At 42.2% G+C, this 13,477-nt stretch overlaps 2 pseudogenes; one reads left to right on the top strand and one right to left on the bottom strand.

Moving 5' to 3' along the window:
• Positions 1–3,542: 3,542 nt before the first annotated feature.
• LOC122229692 lies at positions 3,543–5,058 on the bottom strand (annotated as a pseudogene).
• A 2,250-nt stretch (positions 5,059–7,308) lies between these two features.
• LOC122198411 lies at positions 7,309–10,204 on the top strand (annotated as a pseudogene).
• The last annotated feature ends 3,273 nt before the right edge of the window (positions 10,205–13,477 follow it).

The raw sequence follows: 13,477 nt of genomic DNA, 5'->3' as shown, positions 1-13,477 counted from the left end.
GTTACAGATTATGTTACAGAAACTAAGGCTCTGAGCATTCAGTTACTTGGTCAAGGTCACACAGCCATGAAGCAGCAGGACCTGGGTTTGGATCCAGGCAGTCTGGCTTGGGCTCCATATCCTCAGCCACCAAACTCTACTCCCCCCAAGCAGCCATCTTTGGTGAGACCTGCCCTGTCTGCAGCTTCCGAGGACGGCTCTTTCCTGAGGACTAAGTGTTTGCATTTCATGGCTACACTGTTGTGGATTCAAGATGGATTTCATATGAAAGATGAGTGTCAGTGTTGTTGGTCACTTGAACTCAGCATGTTTGTCCTCAGGACATTCCGGCTATGGGCTAGCCATCTTCCAAGTGGGCACGGAGAACCAGACAGCACTTGTGTCCAGAGAGACAAGATGGGGTGGGGAGAAGGGGGAGGCAGGGTCAGATGGTTCATGAGCAGAGCAGAGACAGATACATGTAGTCCCAGAGAAACCAAAAATGTCACATCTAGCTCCTCAGGAGCCCCAGATCCTATCCCAGGATCTAGGAGATAGTCTGGAATCCTGCAATAAATCCCTGTTTTTGCCTGTTCACTGCCATGATTACAAAATGGTGGCCAATGAGATAGGCAAAAATATAAAATATAGAGTATTGCAGAAAGCATTCAAATAACCCTAATCTTACAGCTGCAATCTGCCATGTGTATGTATGGGTGTGAGTCTGTATGGGGTATGTCTACTCAAATCAAGCGATAAGAAGTTGAAAGAAGATGCAATTAAAATACGTTGAGGGAGAAACTTGAGAGCCACCCAGAAAACACAGAAGACCGTGTTACGAAATTAGATTCTGGGTTAAAGGTGTGGGCACAGAGCTTCCTTTGGACAGGACAAAGTCAAACTCCAGTATCCCAACTGGTATATCCAGCTTCTCAGGTAGAGTCATTCTGGACGTACCAAGCACCCACATCCAGGTCCTGCCTTCACTTCTCTACCAAGAACTTGAACCTGTAACTACTTCAAAATCCTGAATCTTCCACTGCTAGATTCAGATGGCCTACGGCAGCAAATCTTCTTCTCTTGGTTGGGTAAGTAAGTTTGTAACCTGAAGAAAATGCACAGATCAGTATAGATGGTGAGCTGAACTAGGACCAGAGTATTGCTACTTTTTCTGTTTTAACATCTTGGAATTTGGAATGCATTCTGCAATCTGTGGCATCAATTTTAAATGGTGATATTATTACAAATCGAAGACATCTTAGATCCCATGAAATATGGCATCCCTTTCGTGGTAACAGCAGAAACAAGTGTTGAATCATCATTATAATCTATGTGTTACTTAGAGAACTTGAAACATTGAAGAAAATCGAACATATGAGAAAACCGAGCTTTTGGACTTGCAATTTGAATTTGAAACGTTTAAGAAATTACAATTAATTGAGTTTGTAGGAAGTCTTTGAATGTTGTATTATTGGGGAACGATCTAACCCCAAAGTACAATTGCTCAAAGATGACAGAAGTTTGTTCACTCTCATGTAACAGTCAAGTAGTAAGGGGTCCAAAGCTGTAAGCCAAGCAGCTTTGCTGTGTGAGGTCTGGGGAATGGATTCCTTTTCTCCTTTGGCTCTGCCATTGCCTGTGTTCTCTTCGTCAGCATGGTTGATGTTTGCTCACCACCACATCCCAGGGAAGTGGGAAAGAAGTGGGTCCACGGCAAGTGTCTTAAGGGAGATGATCTGGTTGTAGTATATACCATATCTACTTGCATCCCATTGGTCCAGACTTAGTCACATGGCCACGGCTGTCTGCAAAATGTAGTCTATTGTTGGGTGGACATATGTCCAGCTAAAGCTCAGAGGTTTTAACTAAAGGCAAAGAGGGGAGCATTAATACTAGAAAACATTTGATAGTCATCCACCATGAATCTTAAGAAACTCCATTCCCTGGGTTTATGAAATTTTAATAATTACTTAAAGGCCTAGAAAAATTTTGCTTGTTAGTTTTATAAGTTTGCCACATCAGATGTTTGAAGTGTTTTAGAAAGCCTTATATTTTAATTTTAAATGCACTTAAAATGTTTCAGAGACTTAAATCATAAGCTTATAAATAGGGTTAATTACTTAGGACAACTTACTACTTAAATTTAGTTAATTCAACATTAATGAGAGAAAAAATGAAAGTGATTAATATTATTTCCATATAAAAATTACTAGACATAAATAAGGGTAGGAGTTGTGAATTAAACATAAAGCCTTTGGAAGAACCTAGGTTTTAAAATGTTACAACTTTTCAGAATGGCCTCTTTTACTTAGTAATATGCATTTAAATTTCTTTCATGTCTTTTCATGCCTTGATAGCTCATTTCTTTTCATTGCTGAATAATATTCCAGTCTTTGGATATACTATACTTTCTTTATCCACTCACCTGCTGAAGAACATCTTGGTTGTGTCCGAGGTTTGGCCATTATGAGTAAAACTGCTACGAACACCCACATGCAGGTGTATGTGTGTGGACATAAGTCTTTAACTCCTTTGGGTAAATACCAAAGAGCACGATTGCTGGATCATACAGTAAGAGTATGTTGAGTTGTGTAAGAAATTGCCAAACTGTCCTTCAAAATGACTGTACCATTTTGCATTCCTATAGCATTAAATGAGAGTTCCGGTGGTTCTAAATCCTCACCAGCATTGTGTGTTGTCAGTGTTCTGGATTTCGACCATTCTAATAAATGTGTAGCATACCTCATTGTTGTTTCAATTTGCATTTCCCTGATGATGTATGATGTGGAAAATCTTTTCATATGCTTATTTGCCGTGTGTGTATCTTCTTTGGTGAGGTATCTGTTAAAATCTTAACCCTGACCCCCCCCCCCTTTTTTTTGGTATCACCGAGTTTACCCAATATTGATAGAATACAAATTATATGCGACACACTGATTTTAGTATTACAGAATTTAACTTTTTATTTTATTTATTTATTTATTTATTTATTTATTTATACTGTTACTCTTTGCTTATCTCTTCTAAGCTATGATATGTTGCACCAACAGATCCCCTTTCCCCATAGCTTGTTACTATGTTCTTAAATAGATGACGTCTCTCCCTCAGACAAGGTGAAAAGAATTCCCATCCAGAAAAAAAATGTTAACCCAAATTCTGAGTTTTGACATAAGGTAACACCAGAAATAGGTTATGGGCAACTCTTAATCTTTTACCTGAAGAGTACTGCATGAAGTTACAGTGTTGACCAAAAGAAGACACAGTTTTCTCATTAAACCTTTGTTTTAATGGGTCTTGAAGTTCAGGGACAGATTTTTGATCAAGTTGTTTCCATTAAAAAGTACTCATTAAAAAAAAAAACTAATAACTGAAAACTGCCACATTTACACACAAAACAAATGGTCCGCAGAACATTTTCCTTTCCTTCTGAAGGTTTTACGATGCATTGTTATCATTCACCAGTCTTTTACTATTAAAATTAAATGGATAATGGACATAAAGGGTTCTGAGACCATTCTTTCACCACTGATTAAGACTGGGGTGGCAGGTATTGAGAATAATATTCATTCAGGCCTCTGAGCTTTCTGGGCAGACGTGGTGACCTTGCCAGTTCCAGCTGCCTTCTTGTCCACTGCTTTGATGACACCCACAGCAACCGTCTGTCTCCTGTCAGGAACAGCAAAATGGCCCCAAAGAGGCTAACCAGAGAAGCTCCCAACACACTAGGCTTGCCAGCAACCATATCAACGATGCCAGCATCACCAGATTTCAAGGACATGGAGCCACCTTCCAGCCTTTTTCCAGAACAACGATCAATCTTCTCCTTCAGCACAGCAAACTTGTAGGCAACGTGAGCCGTGTGACCATCCAGCACAGGTGCGTATCCAGAAATGATTTGGCCTGGATGGTTCAGGATAATCACCTGAGCTGTGAAGACAGCTGCTTCCATTGGTGGGTCATTTTTACTGACTCCAGCCACATTGCCATGACAAACATCTCTGGCAGATACGTTCTGGGTGTTGAAACCCACAATGTTCCCAGGAAGAGCCTCACTCAAAGCTTCGTGGTACATTTCAACAGGCTTTCCTTCAGCTGTAGCATTGATTGGATCCAAGGTGACCACCATGCCGGGTTTAAGAGCACCAGTTTCCACTTGGCCCACATGGACAGTACCAATACCACCAATTTTGTATATATCCTAGAGAGGCAGATGCAAGGGCTTGTCAGTTAGATGAATTGATGGCAGAATGCAATCCAGAACTTCAAGCAGTGTGGTTCCACTGGCAGTGTCATCTTTACAGGTGACTTACCATCCCCTTGAACCAAGGCATGTTAGCACATGACTCCAGCACATTGTCGCCATTCCAACCAGAAGCTGACACAAACGCTACTGTGTTGGGTTTGTAGCCAATTAAAAAAAAATTTTTTTTTAACATCTATTTATTTTTGAGAGACAGAGCATGGGTGGGGGAAGGACAGAGAGAGAGAGAAGGAGACGCAGAATCTGAAGCAGGCTGCAGGCTCTGAGCAAGCTGTCAGCACAGAGCCCGATGCGGGGCTTGAACCCACAAAGTGTGAGATCGTAACCTGAGCAGAAGTCGGACGCTCAACCGACTGAGCCGCCCGGGCGCCCCTGCCAGTTTTATTAATGTAGGTGCTGACTTCCTTAATGATTTCCTCGTATCTCTTCTGGCTATAGGGTGGCTCAGCGGAATCCACTTCGCTAACATCAACAATTAGTTGTTTCACACCTATGTGTAAGCCAGAAGGGCATACTCACAGGTTTGCCCTTTCTTGGAGACACCTGCTTCAAATTCACCAACACCAGCAGCAACAATCAGGACAGCACAGTCAGCCTGAGATGTGCCTATAATCACATTTTTTATACATGTATTTTATAAAGTCTCTGTGTGCTGAGACATCAGTGATGCCCACATAATACTTGCTGGTTTCGAATTTCCACAGGGAGCTATGAACGGTGATACCCCGTTCATGTTCAGCTTTCAGTTTCTCCAAGACCCAGGCATACATGAAGGAGCCCTTTCCCATCTCAGCAGGCTCCATCTCAAATTTTTCGAGAGTTCTTTTGTCAGTCCCACCACATCTGTAGATCAGATGACTGGCAGTGGCAGCCTTAAATCGACGTGTCCAATGACGATGACGTTGATATGAGCCTTTTCCTTTCCCACTTTGGTTCAGGTTTAGTGGTGGTTTTCACGACACCTGTGTTCTTGCGAAAAAGATTTTGGCCTATTTTTAAATCGGGTTGTTCTTTCTTTCATGGATTGTGCTTTTCGGGTTGTAACTACAAAGGCTACATCCTGTATCATTCCACTTACGTTACATTCTGGAAAAGGCAAAATCGTGAAGGTAGTTAAAAGACCAATGATTGCCAGAAGTTAGCGAGGACAGAAGGATGAATAAGTAGAGAACAAAAGATGTTTAGGGAAGTGAAAATACTCTGTACGATACTGTAACAGGTAATACCTGTCATTATACATTTGTCCAAACCCGCAGAATATACAACCCCAGGAGTGAACTATATCCATGAAAACTACGGACTTGGGGTGATGATGTGTCAATGTGGGTTCATCAACGGTAACAAACGTACTACTCTCTGGTGTGGGACTTTGATCATGGGGGAGGCCATACAAATGTGGGGGTAGGAGGGTTTATGGGCAACCTCACTACCTTCTGCTTAATTTTGTTGTGAACCTGAAACTACTCTAAAAAATAAAGTATTTTAAAAAATAATACAACTTTGACAACTTGAGTAATAGTTAAAACAAGTAACTAGAGGCGACCCTCTGTACATCAAAGCCTTCTTCAGGTATTAAATATCTCGAGTGATACGCTTAAGAGCTTTTGGATGGGTTTCGGTTACAACCAAAACAGTCTTGAGGCAGACATAGTTTCTTCCCCAGACGCATTGCATCATGCTGCTAACTTGAGTGTCACCGACCTCATAGCTACATTTTTAAACTTCATTTCGCTCGTGACAATCCTCCACGTATGAATGGGTGGGTGGAGGGTATGCCTGTTGAGATGCCTGTCTAGCCTTCCCTTCGCTGGAAGCTATTTTTCCCTGCCTGTAACCCTCTAAACCTACAGGGCTCAGAGGTAGCTGCTGGCTGTCATAAAGATAAGATTTGACCTATTCTTTTTTAAAAAAATTAAAAACAATATTTATTTTAGAGAGAGCAGGGGAGAGGGGCAGAGAGAGAGAGAGAGAGAGAGAGAGAGAGAGAGAGAGAGAGAATTACAAGCAGATTCCATTCTCAGTTCAGGGCCCCAGGCAGGGCTTGATCCCACAACCCGGGCATCATGACCTGAGCCTAATTCAAGAGCTGGACGCCTAACTCACTGAGCTACTTAGGAGCCCCTTGGCCTACTCTTTAGACCTGGCCGATTGGCCCAAGGTGGACCACTAACCCAACCAAGGCTAATAAACATGGCAATTGAAGGAGAGCCTCAGATATCTCTGGGTGGGTTGAGGGATTACATGTAGACCAAGAAGCTAGGAATAGCCGTTGTCTACTGTGCAGACTGGAGAGCAGAGAAAAAGGGTCTTTTAAGACAAAGAAGAATAAAGCTTCTGGGCAGAAGGACAGAAATAAGAGATGGAGAGCATTTTAATTATAGTCTGTTCCAGAGGCCCAGTCAGCTGCACATTGCCTTGAGTACTGTGATACATCTGGTGCGCTTATAATGATTCATCCCTCCCTTCTAAACAAACTACAGTCAGTTTGTATTACTTGTAACCAAAAGAATACTATCTAATATGTGTGAACACATATTAAACTCATTGTGTGAAGCAAATTTGTGGGTTTTGTTTTCAAAAGAAATAGCTGTTTGATTGTCTCAGTTGGAGGAACTTTACAGTGTAGACCTGACCTTTGGGTTATAAGTACAGGGACTAGTCCAAGGCATGTGTTGGTAAATCCATGAATCCAATTTACCTAAAGCTCAATTCTTAGCATAACTCTAGCCTGATAACCACTTGCAAAATATCCAACATTGAATATAAGAAAGTTACAGCCAATAAGCTACTTGTGACTTGTGTAGCATCTCCTTATACTTGGGAGTGTTTTATTGGAAGATACCCAAATTGCATTATATGGTCTATGGTAGAAACTGCTGGTTTACCATCCTCTTTCAGCTAAACCTACATTTCCCAGCCCTTCTTAGAAGGCAAGGCAAAGCTCTAGGATTAAGTTCCAACTCATGGAAGATAAGTAGAGGTGATGGGTAAAACTTCTGGAACATCCCTTAAAAGGAATGCCGCAAGACTTTTCTTCTCCCTTTCTTTCCTGCTTCTGGAATGTGAACATGGTGCTAGAAGCAGGAATGGCCATGGTAGACCGCAAGATGAAGCCATGTGTTATAAATGAATATAAATGGGTATAAATGGATAATAACAAGCTGGAAAAAGCCTGGATCCCCAGCCCTACTTAAATTTAGATCTTTCCATGTAATAAACCATCTTATTTAAGTCAATGTTACTTTGATATTTATTTCAGTAGTTGAACCAATACCCCAACTATAACATAGCCTTTGCATGGAAAACCAAAAACGAATGACTGTTCCCTACAAGAGGAATTGTAGCCATCATTCAACAAATGTTTATCAAGTCACCAAGGTCTGAATGTGAACAGCTGAGCAGCCTTGGAAAAACTGTTTAGGCTGGTGAAGCAATCCAGCCCATGTGAGTTGATGCATGCCCAATGGAACACAGGGCATACAGCCCAGGGAAAGAAAGGTTCAGGATAGGCCAGAGAGCTGTCTTCGGACATAAGAATTCATGTGAAAGAGGGGATAGACTTGTTCTGTATGGACCTAAGGGGCTGAACTAAGGCCAACAGGTTTATGCAGGGCCTGAAGTGCTAAGATGTAAAGAGTTCTACGTTGACCCAGTTGTTAGCTTCAAGTAACATAAACAGACTCTACAGTCTTAGGCAAAAATGAAATTTATAGGAATAATATTTGGGGGAATCTCAGAATTGACCAGAGACTAGAGAACTGGTTAGGAACCAAGAGTACTTTGGAGTGCTGGTTAGCAAGAAGTATAACCACAGCCATTGAGAAGGAAGGGTCTGGTGAGCATGACGAGTGACCTCTAACTGTTCCTCATGTCACTGAGTCATTTACTCAGGACTCAAAATCATGAGAGAGAGTCTGATGGTTGTACATGGATCATTTTCCATTCGCTGGCTGAACTTGGTGGAATAGGGGAAAATCTGTCCCTGTTGACCCTGGCATGGAAGTTAGGCACCACCTCCAAGAGGAACCCAGATATGATCAAACAAATATCCAGTGCTACCTCTTTGACGCTTTCAAAGCCGATGAATCTGTGACCAGTGTCTCAGGATTGGGAGGGACTAGTCCATTCAGACAAGTTATCTCCTTTCCACCTTCCTCATATACGCTCATACGCTCTTTGCTGAATGATTCTGACAACGAAAAGCTCCCTTCCTTCTTGTTGTTAAGATGAAATAAAGGCTGAGAGTTTAGACTCTCTACTTGGTACTCAAGACCCTCCAACTCTGGTCTCACTTTTGTAGAGTTAAGTCCTGTGAGTCTTCTGCAGACACCTTTCCTCCTGTCAGACTTATTCACTCAATGTCACCATTTTCTGACCCCACCAAAACATCTTGTGTTTATTCTCTTTTCTCCTCCCATCTATCTAAATGTTATCCATTCTTCACATTCCAGCTCAAATCCCACATCCTACATGAAACATTCCCAAGCCATCCCAGCCCGAAGTCATGTGTCTTTGGAAATTTTTGCCTCGACTCTTCATTAGGCAGTTAATCACTCCCCTTTTAGATGTTTTCTATTTCTTAGAATTGACACTTAAACCCCGTTAGACAATTTAGTTTTAAACATACTTATAGCTTCTCTCTCTGCGTAGATTACAATTTCTTAGAGACGTGGAGTATTTCTTATCCATCTTTGCATGTCCTGTAAAACTTAAAATTCTTTCCATATGGACCTATTTTTTTTTTTTTTTTCTTAATTGACGGGAACACCAGAGGTGAGTGTGGTCTTCACCTCTTATTCAGGAATTTGGGGAAGGGGAAGCAGGGTAAGAAGAGAGCAGAGATATATCAGAACAATGACTTAGAATGGCTTTCCTGAGTATAATAATGATGTGAATGATTTAGATTTTTGTAGCTTTTTTGAGGTTTAATTGATACATAATAAATCACACATATTTGAAGTACATAATTTGGTAAGTTTTGACCTAGGTATACATGCACGATAATATTGCTCTAATCAAGATAATAAAAATATCCATCATCCCTAAACATTTCCTCATTCACCTTTATAATCCCTCTTCTTCACTTCTGCCTCAAGCAGCCACTGATTTGTTTTGTGTCACGGTAGTTTGAATTTTCTAGAATATCATATGAAAGGAATCACTTGGTATGGGTTCTTTTGCGGGGGAGGGGTCTGGCTTCTTTCATTCGGCCTAACTGAGGTCCGTCCATGTTGCTGAACGTGTGACTAGCTCTCTTCTTTTTACTGCTTGAGTTGTATGAAAAGATGGCTGCGTTCAGGCTAGTCGAGCAAAGGTTGGCGTGAACCCCAGCGTGCCAAGGAGGGTTGTGAGCAGAGCATAGGGCTCAAGCTGAAATGTCATGAACCAGATGATACTGTCAAGGAAGACTTAATTTTCGATACCGTAACCAGAAAAATTAACCACCTCCCAGAAGCAGAAAGGAATCTATTTGAACATGGATCAGTATATATTACACTTAATGCTGCTCTCCGTGGTCTAATAGCAAATAGTCTTTTTTGACGCATCTTAAATGTGATACAGGCTCGTACAGCTGCTGGCTTACCGATGGTCAGTGATCACATTTTTGACTGCGCATGCACCTTACAAAGGTTTTGTAAATCTACCTTTGAATGCAGGTGATTTGAATTGTGAAACCTGTACCATAACACAGCGTGGACTGGTTGGTCTTGTTTTTGGTGGTCTATACCCTGTTTTCTTGGCTATACCTGTGAATGGTGGCCTAGCAGCCAGTTATGAGTCAGCCTTGCTACCAGAAAAAGGAAACATCTTAACTTGCTGGACTAGATTTCTAAGCCTGCCTTTAGAAAGATGTTATTTCCCAATTTGCTCCAGACCCTGTTTGCAGCATACCTTGGATCTAGACAATATAAATTAGTTATAAAGGCTCTTCAGGTACCTGAACCTGGCCTAGAAATTCAGTGATTGTTAAACAACTTTTTACACAAAAATAAAATTGTGTATGGATAAATGTCTAATGTATGAATAGAAAAAAAAAGAAATGAGGATGATAACAGGATGGTAACAGGATAACAGGATGAAACTCACCCATGGAAGTCTATATATATATATAAAGTCTATATATATATATATATATATATATATATATATATATATATATATGCCAACTTATATAAAAGTTGGCTTTTATATAATTTCCCACATAAACTAATCATAATTAGTTAGGTATTACTTAATGCATTTAACGGATAAAGAACCTAAGACATAAAGAGATGAAAATGACTTGCCCAGGGGGTGCCTGGGTAGCTCAGTAGGTTAAGCACCCAACTCTTGATTTCAGCTCAGATCACGCTCCCAGGGTTTGTGGGGTTCGAGCCCTGCCTGCATCAGACTCCGCGTGGACAGTGCTGAGTCTGTTTGGGATTCTCTCTCTGCCCCTCCCCCACTTGTGAGCGTGTGAGCATGCTCTCTTTCTCTCAAAATAAGTAAACTTAAAAAAAGAGTTTAAAAAAGAAAATAACTTGGCCAGTGCCCTGTAAAGATAAAGGTTACACTTAGGTCTTCTGACTCTCAACCCATGGAAGCTCCAGTCTTTTTATAATGTAAACTCAGAAGGCAGATCCTATCACTTCCGCTGTATACAATTCCTTAGGGTTTTTAAATGTGGACCACAGTCAAGGACAGGGAATTATATAAAGTGTAATACCGGTAGGCAGAGATCATAGGAGACCATCCTAAAGGCCACTTACCACAGTCCCCTTCTCTTTGCCACGTGGCAGTGACACAAGTCTGGTAGGTTGGGGTTGTGATCAGAAGCTTCTGAAATATGGAATGAGGTGCCAAAGAGAGTGTTCCCAAGCCAATGACCTAATGGGAGACTTTGCCCTTCCCTCATGGAGAGAAAGTGAGATCTTAGTTCCTTGTCCGTCATTGCACACTGACAGCACCTTTTAAGTAGGAAGCACAGTCTGTGGGTAGGCCCACGGAAAGAAGGGAGGTGGGGTGCCTGGGTGGCCCTCTTAAGCTTTTGACTCTTGGTTTGTGAGTTCAAGCCCTGCATCATCGGGCTCTGTGCTGACAGTGCGGAGCCTGCTTGGGATTTCTCTCTCCCTCTCTCTCTGCCCTCCCCTGCTCATGCTCTCTCTCTCTGTCTCTCTCAAGGAGGGTAGGAAGGAAGAAAGAGAGAAAGAAAGAGAGAAAGAAAGAAAGAAAGAAAGAAAGAGAAAGAAAGAAAGCAAGCAAGCAAGCAAGCAAGCAGGCACTAGAGTTGGGCCAAGTAGTTTTCTTCTGCCTTCAAGATGACACCAGAAACATGTTCATATGGGGGCGCCTGAGTGGCTCAGTCGGTTAACTGTCCAACTTCTGCTCAGGTCATGATCTCATGGTCCGTGAGTTCAAGCCCCGCATTGGGCTCTGTGCTGACAGCTCAGAGCCTGGAGCCTGTTTCAGGTTCTGTGTCTCCCTCTCTCTGACCCTCCCCCGTTCATGCTCTGTGTCTCTCTGTCTCAAAAATAAATAAAACATTAAAAAAATTTTTTTTAATAAATAAATAAATAAATAAATAAATAAATAAAACATGTTCATATGGAGTAGGCATCTCATTTATTTATTTATATTCACTTATCCTCCAATATTTACTCAGCATCTATCACATATCAGTCCCTCCGGTTGGCACTGCGGGCACAAGAGTTTCTTTTTTGAGAATTTACGTATTAATTGTTAAGGCCACAGGGTAGTGAAGAGATAGACACGGTGTTAGATCGGGCTCTCTAAGAAGCAGACACCAAGACGGGATTAGACAGGTAAGAGATTTCTTGGAGGAAATGCCTGTGAAGGACAAAGGGAGGGAAGCAGAGAAGGCTGGGGGAAGACATCGCAGGTCTGACATCTGTGCAGGAAAGCGGGAAGGCCAGAGGGGAGAGGACTGTCGTACAATTCCAAGAAGGGTTTGTTCAGGTCACTGCGAAGTCTTTGAGCCCAAGTCACCTATCAGAGGAGTACTGTGTATAATAGAAATGAACCTGGGAGCAGCCGGAGGGACATGTGGCCTCAGAACTAATAGAGCAATGGATCCCGAGGGACAGCAGCTGGGGATCTCAGCAGTATCTTTTCGCTTCTGTCCTGTGCATGCTGTAACGCGGTGTGGTTCATGTGATGATGGAGTAAGCATAGGTGCTAAAAAGAGCACAGATGAGGTGCACCTGATCCAGACTTTCAAGTTTAGAGTAGCATTCCACTCTGCACATGTACCTATACGCACCCGTCTATGCGTACAAGATGTTCCCAGTGTTATTATTGGTTAAAGCCGCCCACGAAGGAAACAACCATGTCTGTCAACCCAACGGATACACAGCGGTTTAGCTGGACAATAGAGTAGTTTCGGCGATGAAAATAAATGAGCCACAACTACACTCAGCAACTTGGGGAAGGGCCTGGAGTGTGTTCCAGGCAGAAGACAAAGGACAGAAGGGGAAGTGTGTACAGGGCTCAGGGGTTGCAAACACCATGGAGTGACACTGAGGAGTGGCGAGAGGGATGGAGGTAGGTGTGTGTAGGTCGGGGTGGGGGGGTGGGGGGGGGCTACTGCAGAAGGAAGGGCCTTGTAACCAACTCCCTGTTGAGAGTTTGGACTTTACCTTCAGTGCAAAGGAAAAGCCACTGAAGTATTTAAGCTGCGGAGAAACTGAATCAGATGTACGTTCTCAGAAAGATCCTACGGCCTCAGTGTGGGGATATACCTCACAGTACCCAGATGGGTGGCAGTGAGGTGGGCAAAGAAAGGGTTCCTGGTTCTAGAGTGTTGCCTGTGGCACTTGTCCAGGGCTTGCAGCTGTTGGCTTCCAGCTGGAGTCAAATTTAATAGCACCGATTCCCAGGCTTGAAGGTGATCTTCCTGTCAGACCAAAGGCCCTCCTTTCTGCACGTAGGGCCTTTGCCTTAATCACTGAATCATTAACAATAGGAGGAGATTCTCCTATCTGGCTGCTCTCTAATGTCAACCAGGCATATTATGGATTGAAGATAAAGTGTCATCCTTGGTCCCAAAGGCCCTCTCATTTAGATGCTGAACATTTTGGGGGCAGAGGAAGAAAGAAAAAAAAAAAGAATTTGTAAATAACTGATCACTGCAAAAGCTAACCCCTTAGGAATTCCCTTTCAGGAATCATTTAATGATAGCACTATATGTAATGATTCTTTAATTACTAAAATGACTTGTTCCATTTGCAATATTATAGA

Source organism: Panthera leo, chromosome C2 (genome assembly GCF_018350215.1).
Source record: "Panthera leo isolate Ple1 chromosome C2, P.leo_Ple1_pat1.1, whole genome shotgun sequence".
In the NCBI taxonomy this organism is placed as follows: Eukaryota; Metazoa; Chordata; class Mammalia; order Carnivora; family Felidae; genus Panthera; species Panthera leo.
This window is presented reverse-complemented; position numbering and strand designations above follow the sequence as displayed.